Genomic DNA, 14133 nt, shown 5'->3' on the forward strand with positions numbered 1-14133 from the left:
GAAAACAATTACTTGATATATCAGGAAATGAACAAAGTTGCTGATATGGTGGATAATGATCGATTTAACTTACTTCTCGAGTATTTGAGTCATGTCTGCATAGTCCTGGGGATCTTTTCGTTTTGAGTCTAAGACGGTTACTAGTCCCTGCTCAAGCTTAATATGTAGGAGAATATAGTGGAAACTGCACATGCATGCATAACTCATCAATTACATTACTATAACATTGACTAATATATAAGGGAAACCGAATACGCACAAGATAGTAACACTCACTTGAAGTTGTAAGGAAAGAGTATTATATCTTTGTTTTGATTTATTACCAACGATCGTAGCAAGTTGGCCTCGGTATCTGCGGCATGAAATTTAACCTGAGTTGCATCTATGAGATATGTGTTAATGAACCCAATATCACCGACTTGTCTTTTATTCAATTCGGCGATCTTCAATCTGCATAATATAGTGAGGATGATTATAAATACATGCAATGAAAGAGCTAAGCTATATAGAGAAACTTAATGACAGAAGTAGTACTACTTACAGACAGTAGCAGGCGACCGTTGTTTTATCGAGGGCCAATTGATTGAAAAACTGATAGAACTCCTCAAATAGAACAGGCAACAGATCAATTCCAACGAGGTCATGCTCCTTTTTAACTTTCACATACAAAGTACTCCTCCCCCCGAGTCTCTGCAGATTTTCAAGTACCAATCATGCAATCTTCGCATCATCATTGATAGAGATCTTTCATCTTTGACGAGAGGCTTCCCGTACTCGTATCTTTGTATCTGCACCTCCATGAAATCATAATGTACATCGTCGGGCAGGTAATCTCCAAGATTGCTATAACCGGGCACCATCCTCGGATCATTAGCGACGTTGTGGCTAGGCACCTTGAGCGGGGGGCACGATTGCTTCGCTTGTTCACCGAGCTGGGCAATTTGTTTCCCAGCTCGTCGTTCTTTCAGCCTTTGATCACTGATAGTACTTCCCGACCGCTCCGCTTCGGCAAATTCCTTTCCAATAATGCGGTCATAGTTTCCTTTCGGTGGAGACTTCGGTGGTTTTGTCAGGGCAGCCAGAGTGCGCTTCACTTTCACCCGATCTACCTTCTCTTCCGGAGGTGGATGTTTCTTTGCTTTCACCCCTTCAAAGAAGTTCCTCACTTCTTCTCACGCGATCTCGGCGTTCTCCTCCAGGGTCCTCTCATATGGTAACTTGTCTGGAGTCTTCAGAGAAGGACCAAATCTGTACGTCCTCCCGCCTCTGGTTGTACTGCTAGACGCCGACCGAGCAGACGGAGCGGTTGTCTTCTTTACTTGCTTAAGAGGCGGAGGAGAAGGACTACGATGCGCCGGAGCAGCTAGAGCGGCAGCAGGTCTCTTCCGCCCTTGCTGACGAGGCGGAGAAGGAGGAGGCTGGCTGCTCGGGCGCGTCGGCGCAGGCGGAGAAGGAGGCGGAGTGCCGCCACGCGCCGGAGAAGGAGCCGGCCGAGGGCCCTGATCGTCACTCGCCGGAGGAGGAGGTGGTGGAGGCGGAGTGCCCTGACTTGCCGGAGGAGGAGGCGGAGGCGGAGGCGTCCAGTTCGGAAGGTTGATGAGATCCTTCCGCCATAGGCATGGAGTCTTCAGAGCAGACCCCAGCCGAGTCTCCCCTTCACCGGTAGGGTGGTCAAGCTGGAGGTCCTCAAATCCCTCCGTTATCTCATCCACCATCACCCTAGCATATCCTTCTGGAATAGGCCGGCAGTGAAAAGTTGCGCCGGGTTCAGTAGGATAAACAGAGCCAACAGCCGCCTTGACCTTCAAATTCATCCATTGCGTCATAAGGTGGCAATTTTGAGACTCCGTTATAGCATCCACGGGATAGCTGGCAGGAGCCGTCAAGGCATGCTCCGGCTGAAGCAGCTCGGTGGAAGCCACGCTGCTTCTGCGCTGAGATGGCGGGGTAGCTTCGGGGGAGGCTTCAGCAGTACGTTTGCTGCGATTTGCTTCTCGTTCCTCTATCGCGTCTACCCTTGCTTGCAGCGCCTGCATTTGGGTCTGCTGCACTTTTTTCCTCCTCTCATGGGATTTGTAACCGCCTGCGTCCGGAAACCCAACCTTCCACGGAACGGAGCCTGGCGTGCCTCGTGTCCGTCCAGGGTGCTCAGGATTCCCGAGGGCCATTGTGAGCTCGTCGTTCTCTCTGTCTGGAAAGAACGTCCCTTCCTGCGCTGCTTCGATATACTGCTTAAGCTTACTGACTGGTATGTCCATTTGATCGTTCGTCCAAATGCACTTCCCTGTTACAGGGTCCAAGGTTCCGCCAGCCCCGAAGAACCAAGTCCGGCAACGTACTGGCCAGTTAATTGTCTCTGGTTTGATCCCTTTATGAACCAGGTCATTCTCAGTCTTGGACCACTTAGGCCGGGCTACGAGGTAGCCACCTGACCCCGTGCGATGGTGAAGCTTCTTCTTCGCAGCATTTTGCTTGTTTTTCGCCGACATCTTCTGACTCTTTTCCGATGTCTTGTGGGCCACAAATGCGGGCCCGTGATCTCTGATCTTCTCATATCTGCCCTTGAATTCTGGTGTCTCATTATTTTCGACAAACTTATTCAGCTGTTTCTTCCACCTCCTAAATAGTTCTGCCATCCTCTTCAGAGCAAAAGACTTGATTAATTTCTCTTTAACTGGGTTCTCTGGATTATCCTCAGGCGGTAGGGTGAAATTTGACTTCAGCTCAGTCCAAAGATCATTTTTCTGCATATCATTGACATAAGACACCTCAGGGTCTTCTGTAGCCGGCTTAAACCATTGCTGGATGCTTATCGGGATCTTGTCCCTAACCAGAACCCCGCACTGAGCAACAAATTGAAGGAAATATGCCCTAGAGGCAATAATAAAGTTATTATTTATTTCCTTATATCATGATAAATGTTTATTATTCATGCTAGAATTGTATTAACCGGAAACATAATACATGTGTGAATACATAGACAAACAAAGTGTCACTAGTATGCCTCTACTTGACTAGCTCGTTAATCAAAGATGGTTATGTTTCCTAACCATGGACAAAAGAGTTGTTATTTGATTAACAAGGTCACATCATTAGTTGAATGATCTGATTGACATGACCCATTCCATTAGCTTAGCACCCGATCGTTTAGTATGTTGCTGTTGCTATTCTTCATGACTTATACATGTTCCTATGACTATGAGATTATGCAACTCCCGTTTACCGGAGGAACACTTTGGGTGCTACCAAACGTCACAACGTAACTGGGTGATTATAAAGGAGTACTACAGGTGTCTCCAAAGGTAGATGTTGGGTTGGCGTATTTCGAGAATAGGATTTGTCACTCCGATTGTCGGAGAGGTATCTCTGGGCCCTCTCGGTAATACACATCACATAAGCCTTGCAAGCATTATAACTAAGATGTTAGTTGTGAGATGATGTATTACGGAACGAGTAAAGAGACTTGCCAGTAACGAGATTGAACTAGGTATTGGATACCGACGATCGAATCTCGGGCAAGTAACATACCGATGACAAAGGGAACAACGTATGTTGTTATGCGGTCTGACCGATAAAGATCTTCGTAGAATATGTAGGAGCCAATATGGGCATCCAAGTCCCGCTATTGGTTATTGACCGGAGACGTGTCTCGGTCATGTCTACATTGTTCTCGAACCGTAGGGTCCGCACGCTTAACGTTACGATGACAGTTATTATGAGTTTATGCATTTTGATGTACCGAAGGTTGTTCGGAGTCCCGGATGTGATCACGGACATGACGAGGAGTCTCGAAATGGTCGAGACATAAAGATTGATATATTGGAAGCCTATGTTTGGACATCGGAAGTGTTCCGGGTGAAATCGGGATTTTACCGGATTACCGGGAGGGTTACCGGAACCCCTCGGGAGCCAAATGGGCCAACATGGGCCTTAGTGGAAAGGTGAGAGGGCAGCCCACATAGGGCTGCGCCTCCCCCCTCTCCCTAGTCCTATTAGGACTAGGAGAGGGGCCGGCCACCTCTCTCTTTCTCTTCCCCTTTGGGGAATCCTATTAGGAATAGGATTGGGGGGGGGGGAGTCCTACTCCCGGTAGGAGTAGGACTCCTCCTGCGCCTCCTAGCTTGGCTGGCCAGCCTCCCCCTTCATCCTTTATATACGGGGGCAGGGGGCACCTCTAAACACACAAGTTGATCCTTGAGATCGTTCCTTAGCCGTGTGCGGTGCCCCCTGCCACCAAATTCCACCTCGATCATACCGTTATAGTGCTTAGGCGAAGCCCTGCGTCGGTAGTACATCAAGATCGTCACCACGCCGTCGTGCTGACGGAACTCTTCCTCGACGCTTTGCTGGATCGGAGCCCGAGGATCGTCATCGAGCTGAACGTGTGCTAAGAACTCGGAGGTGCCGGAGTAACAGTGCTTGGATCGGTCGGATCGGGAAGAAGACGTACGACTACTTCCTCTACGTTGTGTGATCGCTTCCGCAGTCGGTCTGCGTTGGTACGTAGACAACACTCTCCCCTCGTTGCTATGCATCACCATGATCTTGCGTGTGCGTAGTAAATTTTTTGAAATTACTACGTTCCCCAACAGTGGCATCCGAGCCTAGGTTTTATGGTTTGATGTTATTTGCACGAGTAGAACACAAGTGAGTTGTGGGCGATACAAGTCATACTGCCTACCAGCATGTCATACTTTGGTTCAGTGGTATTGTTGGACAAGACGACCCGGACCAACCTTACGCGTACGCTTACGCGAGACCGGTTCCCTCGACGTGCTTTGCACATAGATGGCTTGCGGGCGACTGTCTCTCCAACTTTAGTTGAACCGAGTGTGGCTTCGCCCGGTCCTTGAGAAGGTTAAAACGGAGTCTATTTGACAAACTATCGTTGTGGTTTTGATGCGTAGGTGAGATGAGTTCTTGCTTAAGCCCGTAGCAGCCACGTAAAACTTGCAACAAAAAAGTAGAGGACGTCTAACTTGTTTTTGCAGGGCATGTTGTGATGTGATATGGTCAAGGCATGATGCTGATTTTATTGTATGAGATGATCATGTTTTGTAACCAAGTTATCGGCAACTGGTAGGAGCCATATGGTTGTTGCTTTATTGTATGCAATGCAATCGCGATGTAATGCTTTACTTTATTGCTAAGCGGTAGTGATAGTCGTGGAAGCATAAGATTGGCGAGACGACAACGATGCTACGATGGAGATCAAGGTGTCGCGCCGGTGACGATGGTGATCATGACGGTGCTTCGGAGATGGAGATCACAAGCACAAGATGATAATGGCCATATCATATCACTTATATTGATTGCATGTGATGTTTATCTTTTATGCATCTTATCTTGCTATGATTGACGGTAGCATTATAAGATGATCTCTCACTAAATTATCAAGAAGTGTTCTCCCTGAGTATGCACCGTTGCCAAAGTTCGTCGTGCCCAGACACCACGTGATGATCGGGTGTGATAAGCTCTACGTCCATCTACAACGGGTGCAAGCCAGTTTTGCACACGCAGAATACTCAGGTTAAACTTGACGAGCCTAGCATATGCAGATATGGCCTCGGAACACAGAGACCGAAAGGTCGAGCGTGAATCATATAGTAGATATGATCAACATAACGATGTTCACCATTGAAAACTACTCCATCTCACGTGATGATCGGTTATGGTTTAGTTGATTTGGATCACGTGATCACTTAGAGGATTAGAGGGATATCTATCTAAGTGGGAGTTCTTAAGTAATATGATTAATTGAACTTAAATTTATCATGAACTTAGTCCTGGTAGTATTTTGCAAATTATGTTGTAGATCAATAGCTCGCGTTGTTGCTTCCCTGTGTTTATTTTGATATGTTCCTAGAGAAAATTGTGTTGAAAGATGTTAGTAGCAATGATACGGATTGGATCCGTGATCTGAGGTTTATCCTCATTGCTGCACAGAAAAATTATGTCCTTGATGCACCGCTAGGTGACAGACCTATTGCAGGAGCAGATGCAGACGTTATGAACGTTTGGCTAGCTCAATATGATGACTACTTAATAGTTTAGTGCACCATGCTTAATGGCTTAGAATCGGGACTTCAAAGATGTTTTGAACGTAATGGACCATATGAGATGTTCCAGGAGTTGAAGATAATATTTCAAGCAAATACCCGAGTTGAGAGATATGAAGTCTCCAACAAGTTCTATAGCTAAAAGATGGAGGAGAATCGCTCAACTAGTGAGCATGTGCTCAGATTGTCTGGGTACTACAGTCACTTGAATCAAGTGGGAGTTAATCTTCTAGATAAGATAGTGATTGACAGAATTCTCTAGTCACCATCACCAAGTTAGTAGAACTTCGCGATGAACTATGATATGCAAGGGATAACGGAAATGATTCCCAAGCTCTTCGTGATGCTGAAATCGACGAAGGTAGAAATCAAGAAAAACATCAAGTGTTGATGGTTGACAAGACCACTAGTTTGAAGAAAAGGGCAAAAGGGAAGAAGGGGAACTTCAAGAAGAACGGCAAGCAAGTTGCTGCTCAAGTGAAGAAGCCCAAGTCTGGTCCTAAGCCTGAGACTAAGTGCTTCTACTGCAAAGGGACTGGTCACTGGAAGCGGAACTACCCCAAGTGATTGGCGGATAAGAAGGATGGCAAAGTGAACATAAGTATATTTGATATACATGTTATTGATGTGTACTTTACTAGTGTTTATAGCAACCCCTCGGTATTTGATGCTAGTTCAGTTGCTAAGAGTAGTAACTCGAAACGGGAGTTGCAGAATGAACAGAGACTAGTTAAGGGTGAAGTGACGATGTGTGTTGGAAGTGGTTCCAAGATTGATATGATCATCATCGCACACTCCCTATACTTTCGGGATTAGTGTTGAACCTAAATAAGTGTTATTTGGTGTTTGCATTGAGCATGAATATGATTTGATCATGTTTATTTCAATACGGTTATTCATTAAAGTCAGAGAATAATTGTTGTTCTGTTTACATGAATAAAACCTTCGATGGTCATACACCCAATGAAACAAGTTCGTTGGATCTCGATTATAGTGATACACATATTCATAATATTGAAACCAAAAGATGCAAAGTTAATAATGATAGTGCAACTTATTTGTGGCACTGCCGTTTAAGTCATATTGGTGTAAAGCGCATAAAGAAACTCCATGTTGATGGGCTTTTGGAATCACTTGATTATGAATCACTTGATGCTTGCGAACCATGCCTTATGAGCAAGATGACTAAAACGCCGTTCTCCGGAACAATGAAGCAAGCAACAGATTTGTTGGAAATCATACATACTGATGTATGTGGTCCGATGAATATTAAGGCTTACAGCAGGTATCATTATTTTCTGATCTTCACAGATGATTTGAGCAGATATGAGTATATCTACTTGATGAAACATAAGTCTGAAACATTTGAAAAGTTCAAAGAATTTCAGAGTGAAGTGAAAAATCATCGTAACAAGAAAATAAAGTTTCTATGATCTGACCGTAGAGAAGAGTATTTGAGTTACGAGTTTGGCCTTCAGTTAAAAACAATGTGAAATAGTTTCACTACTCACGCCACAAGGAACACCATAGTGTAATGGTGTGTCCGAACGTCATAACCGTACTTTATTAGATATAGTACGATCTATGATGTCTCTTACCGATCTACCACTATCATTTTGGGGTTATGCATTAGAGACAGCTGCATTCACGTTAAAAAAAGGGGCACCATCTATATCCGTCGAGACGACGCCTTATGAACTATGGTTTGGCAAGAAACCAAAGTTGTCGTTTCTTGAAGTTTGGGGTTGCGATGCTTATGAGAAAAAGTTTCATCCTGATAAGCTCAAACCCAAATCGGAGAAATATGTCTTCATAGGATACCCAAAGGAGTCTGTTGGGTACACCTTCTATCACAGATCCTAAGGCAAGACATTCGTTGCTTATAATGGATCCTTTCTAGAGAAGGAGTTTCTCTTGAAAGAAGTGAGTGGGAGGAAAGTAGAAAACTTGATAAGGTAATTGTACCTTCTACCTTATTGGAAAGTAGTTCATCACAAAAATCTGTTCTTATGACTACTACACCAATTAGTGAGGAAGTTAATGATGATGATCATGTAACTTCAGATCAAGTTACTACCGAATCTCGTAGGTAAACCAGAGTGAGATCCGCACCAGAGTGGTACGGTAATCCTGTTCTGGAGGTCATGTTACTTGACCATGACGAACCTACAAACTATGAGGAAGCGATGATGAGCCCAGATTCCGCGAAATAGTTTGAGGCCATGAAATCTGAGATATGATCCATGTATGAGAACAAAGTTTGGACTTTGGTTGACTTGCCCGATGATCGGCAAGCAATTGAGAATAAATGGATCTTCAAGAGGAAGACGGACGCTGATAGTAGTGTTACTATCTACAAAGCTAGAATTGTCGCAAAAGGTTTTCGACAAGTTCAAGCTGTTGACTACGATGAGAGCTTCTCACTCGTATCTATGCTTGAGTCTGTCCGAATCATGTTAGTAATTGCCGCATTTTATGAAATCTGGCAAATGGATAAACAAAACTGCATTCCTTAATGGATTTATTAAAGAAGAGTTGTATATGATGCAACAGAAGGTTTTGTCAATCCGAAAGGTGCTAACAAAATGTGCAAGCTCCAGCGATCCATCTGTGGACTGGTGCAAGAATCTCGGAGTTGGAATATACGCTTTGATGAGTTGATCAAAGCATATAGTTTTATACAGACTTGCGGTGAAGCCTGTATTTACAAGAAAGTGAGTGGGAGCACTACAACATTTCTGATAAGTATATGTGAATGACATATTGTTGATCGGAAATAATGTAGAATTATTCTGTAAAGCATAAAGGAGTGTTTGGAAGGAGTTTTTCAAAGAAAGACTTCGGTGAAGCTGCTTACATATTGAGCTTCAAGATCTATAGAGATAGATCAAGACGCTTGATAAGTTTTTTCAATGAGTACATACCTTGACAAGATTTTGAAGTAGTTCAAAATGGAGCAGTCAAAGAAAGAGTTCTTGCCTGTATTATAAGGTGTGAAGTTGAGTAAGACTCAAAGCCCGACCACGGCAGAAGATAGAAAGAGAATGAAAGTCATTCCCTATGCCTTGGCCATAGGTTCTATAAAGTATGTCATGCTATATACCAGATCTATTGTATACCCTGCACTGATTTGGCAAGGGAGTACAATAGTGATCACTGGACAACGGTCAGAATTATCCTTAGTGAAATAAGGATATGTTTCTCGATTATGGACGTGATAAAAAGGTTCGTCGTAAAGGGTTACGCCAATGCAAGTTTTGACACTAATCTAGATGACTCTAAGTCTCGGTCTAGATACATATTGAAATTGGGAGAAATTAGCTAGAGTAGCTCCATGCAGAGCATTGTTGACATAGAAATTTGCAAAATACATGTGGATCTGAATGTGGCAGACCCGTTGACTAAGATTCTCTCACAAGCAAAACATGATCACACCTTAGTACTCTTTGGGTGTTAATCACATAGATATGTGAACTAGATTATTGACTCTAGTAAACCCTTTGAGTGTTGGTCACATGGCGATGTGAACTATGGGTGTTAATCACATGGTGATGTGAACTATTGCTGTTAAATCACATGGCGATGTGAACTAGATTATTGACTCTAGTGCAAGTGGGAGACTGAAGGAAATATGCCCTACAGGCAATAATAAAGTTATTATTTATTTCCTTATATCATGATAAATGTTTATTATTCATGCTAGAATTGTATTAACCGGAAACATAATACATGTGTGAATACATAGACAAACAGAGTGTCACTAGTATGCCTCTACTTGACTAGCTCGTTAATCAAAGATGGTTATGTTTCCTAACCATGGACAAAAGAGTTGTTATTTGATTAACAAGGTCACATCATTAGTTGAATGATCTGATTGACATGACCCATTCCATTAGCTTAGCACCCGATCGTTTAGTATGTTGCTGTTGCTATTCTTCATGACTTATACATGTTCCTATGACTATGAGATTATGCAACTCCCGTTTACCGGAGGAACACTTTGGGTGCTACCAAATGTCACAACGTAACTGGGTGATTATAAAGGAGTACTACAGGTGTCTCCAAAGGTAGATGTTGGGTTGGCGTATTTCGAGAATAGGATTTGTCACTCCAATTGTCGGATAGGTATCTCTGGGCCCTCTCGGTAATACACATCACATAAGCCTTGCAAGCATTATAACTAAGATGTTAGTTGTGAGATGATGTATTACGGAACGAGTAAAGAGACTTGCCAGTAACGAGATTGAACTAGGTATTGGATACCGACGATCGAATCTCGGGCAAGTAACATACCGATGACAAAGGGAACAACGTATGTTGTTATGCGGTCTGACCGATAAAGATCTTCGTAGAATATGTAGGAGCCAATATGGGCATCCAGGTCCCGCTATTGGTTATTGACCGGAGACGTGTCTCGGTCATGTCTACATTGTTCTCGAACCGTAGGGTCCGCACGCTTGACGTTACGATGACAGTTATTATGAGTTTATGCATTTTGATGTACCGAAGGTTGTTCGGAGTCCCGGATGTGATCACGGACATGACGAGGAGTCTCGAAATGGTCGAGACATAAAGATTGATATATTGGAAGCCTATGTTTGGACATCGGAAGTGTTCCGGGTGAAATCGGGATTTTACCGGATTACCGGGAGGGTTACCGGAACCCCCCGGGAGCCAAATGGGCCAACATGGGCCTTAGTGGAAAGGTGAGAGGGCAGCCCACATGTTGGCCCATTTGGCTCCCGGGGGGTTCCGGTAACCCTCCCGGTAATCCGGTAAAATCCCGATTTTACCCGGAACACTTCCGATGTCCAAACATAGGCTTCCAATATATCAATCTTTACGTCTCGACCATTTCGAGACTCCTCGTCATGTCCGTGATCACATCCGGGACTCCGAACAACCTTCGGTACATCAAAATGCATATACTCATAATAACTGTCATCGTAACGTTAAGCGTGCGGACCCTACGGTTCGAGAACAATGTAGACATGACCGAAACACGTCTCCGGTCAATAACCAATAGAGGGACCTGGATGCCCATATTGGCTCCTACATATTCTACGAAGATCTTTATCGGTCAGACCGCATAACAACATACGTTGTTCCCTTTGTCATCGGTATTACTTGCCCGAGATTCGATCGTCGGTATCCAATACCTAGTTCAATCTCGTTACCGGCAAGTCTCTTTACTCGTTCTGTAATACATCATCTCGCAACTAACTCATTAGTTGCAATGCTTGCAAGGCTTATGTGATGTGCATTACCGAGAGGGCCCAGAGATACCTCTCCGACAATCGGAGTGACAAATCCTAGTCTCGAAATACGCCAACCCAACATCTACCTTTGGAGACACCTGTAGTACTCCTTTATAATCACCCAGTTACGTTGTGACGTTTGGTAGCACCCAAAGTGTTCCTCCGGTAAATGGGAGTTGCATAATCTCATAGTCATAGGAACATGTATAAGTCATGAAGAATAGCAACAGCAACATTCTAAACGATCGGGTGCTAAGCTAATGAAATGGGTCATGTCAATCAGATCATTCAACTAATGATGTGACCTCGTTAATCAAATAACAACTCTTTGTTCATGGTTAGGAAACATAACCATCTTTGATTAACGAGCTAGTCAAGTAGAGGCATACTAGTGACACTCTGTTTGTCTATGTATTCACACATGTATTATGTTTCCGGTTAATACAATTCTAGCATGAATAATAAACATTTATCATGATATAAGGAAATAAATAATAACTTTATTATTGCCTCTAGGGCATATTTCCTTCAGTCTCCCACTTGCACTAGAGTCTATAATCTAGTTCACATCGCCATGTGATTTAGCAGCAATAGTTCACATCACCATGTGATTAACACCCATAGTTCACATCGTCATGTGACCAACACTCAAAGGGTTTACTAGAGTCAGTAATCTAGTTCACATCTCTATGTGATTAACACCCAAAGAGTACTAAGGTGTGATCATGTTTTGCTTGTGAGATAATTTTAGTCAACGGGTCTGTCACATTCAGATCCGTAAGTATTTTGCAAAATTCTTTATCTATAATGCTCTGCAAGGAGCTACTGTAGCTAATTGCTCCCACTTTCAATATGTATCCAGTTTGAGACTTTTAGATTCATCTGGATCAGTGTCAAAAACTTGCATCGACGTAACCCTTTACGACGAACCTTTTTGTCACGTCCATAATCGAGAAACATATCCTTATTTCACTAAGGATAATTCTGACCGCTGTCCAGTGATCTACTCCTAGATCACTATTGTACTCCCTTGCCAAATCAGTGCAGGGTATACAGTAGATCTGGTACATAGCATGACATACTTTATAGAACCTATGAATGAGGCATAGGGAATAACTTTCATTCTCTTTCTATCTTCTGCCGTGGTCGGGCTTTGAGTCTTTACTCAACTTCACACCTTGTAACACAGGCAAGAAACTTTTTCTTTGACTGTTCCATTTTGAACTACTTCAAAATCTTGTCAAGGTATGTACTTATTGAAAAACTTATCAAGCGTCTTGATCTATCTCTATAGATCTTGAAGCTCAATATGTAAGCAGCTTTACCGAAGTCTTTCTTTGAAAAACTCCTTTCAAACACTCCTTTTATGCTTTACAGAATAATTCTACATTATTTCCGATCAACAATATGTCATTCACATATACTTGTCAGAAACGCTGTAGTGCTCCCACTCACTTTCTCGTAAATACAGGCTTCACCGCAAGTCTGTATAAAACTATATGCTTTGATCAACTCATCAAAGCGTATATTCCAACTCCGAGATGCTTGCACCAGTCCACAGATAGATCGCTGGAGCTTGCATATTTAGTTAACACCTTTAGGATCGACAAAACCTTCTAGTTGCATCGTATACAACTCTTCTTTAGCAAATCCATTAAGGAATGCAGTTTTGTTTATCCATTTGCCAGATTTCATAAAATGCGGCAATTGCTAACATGATTCGGACAGACTTAAGCATAGATACGAGTGAGAAAATCTCATCGTAGTCAACACCTTGAACTTGTCGAAAACCTTTTGCGACAATTCTAGCTTTGTAGATAATAACACTACTATCAGCGTCCGTCTTCCTCTTGAAGATCCATTTATTCTCAATTGCTTGCCGATCATCGGGCAAGTCAACCAAAGTCCAAACTTTGTTCTCATACATGGATCATATCTCAGATTTCATGGCCTCAAACCATTTCGCGGAATCGGGGCTCATCATCGCTTCCTCATAGTTCGCAAGTTCGTCATGGTCTAGTAGCATGACTTTCAGAACAGGATTACCGTACCACTCTGGTGCGGATCTCACTCTGGATTACCTACGAGATTCGGTAGTAACTTGATCTGAAGTTACATGATCATCATCATTAGCTTCCTCACTAATTGGTGTAGTAGTCACAAGAACAGGTTTTGTGATGAACTACTTTCCAATAAGGGAGCAGGTACAGTTACCTCGTCAAGTTCGACTTTCCTCCCACTCACTTCTTTCGAGAGAAACTCCTCCTCCAGAAAATTTCTGAATTTAGCAACAAAAGTCTTGCCTTCGGATCTGTGATAGAAGGTGTATCCAATAGTTTCCTTTGGATATCCTATGAAGATGCACTTCTCCGATTTGAGTTTTGAGCTTATCAGGATGAAACTTTTTCATATAAGCATCGCAACCCCAAACTTTAAGAAACGACAACTTTGGTTTCTTGCCAAACCATAGTTCATAAGGCGTCGTCTCGACGGATATAGATGGTGCCCCTTTTTAACGTGAATGCAGCTGTCTCTAATGCATGACCCCAAAAACAATAGTGGTAAATCGGTAAGAGACATCATAGATTGCACTATATCCAATAAAGTACGGTTATGACGTTCGGACACACCATTATGATGTGGTGTTCCAGGTGGCGTGAGTAGTGAAACTATTTCACATTGTTTTAACTGAAGACCAAACTCGTAACTCAAATATTTGTCTCCGCGATCAGATCGTAGAAACTTTATTTTCTTGTCACGATGTTTTTCACTTCACTCTGAAATTCTTTGAACTTTTCAAATGTTTCAGACTTATG

This window comes from Triticum aestivum, chromosome 6A, assembly GCF_018294505.1.
Source record: "Triticum aestivum cultivar Chinese Spring chromosome 6A, IWGSC CS RefSeq v2.1, whole genome shotgun sequence".
Taxonomy (NCBI): Eukaryota; Viridiplantae; Streptophyta; class Magnoliopsida; order Poales; family Poaceae; genus Triticum; species Triticum aestivum.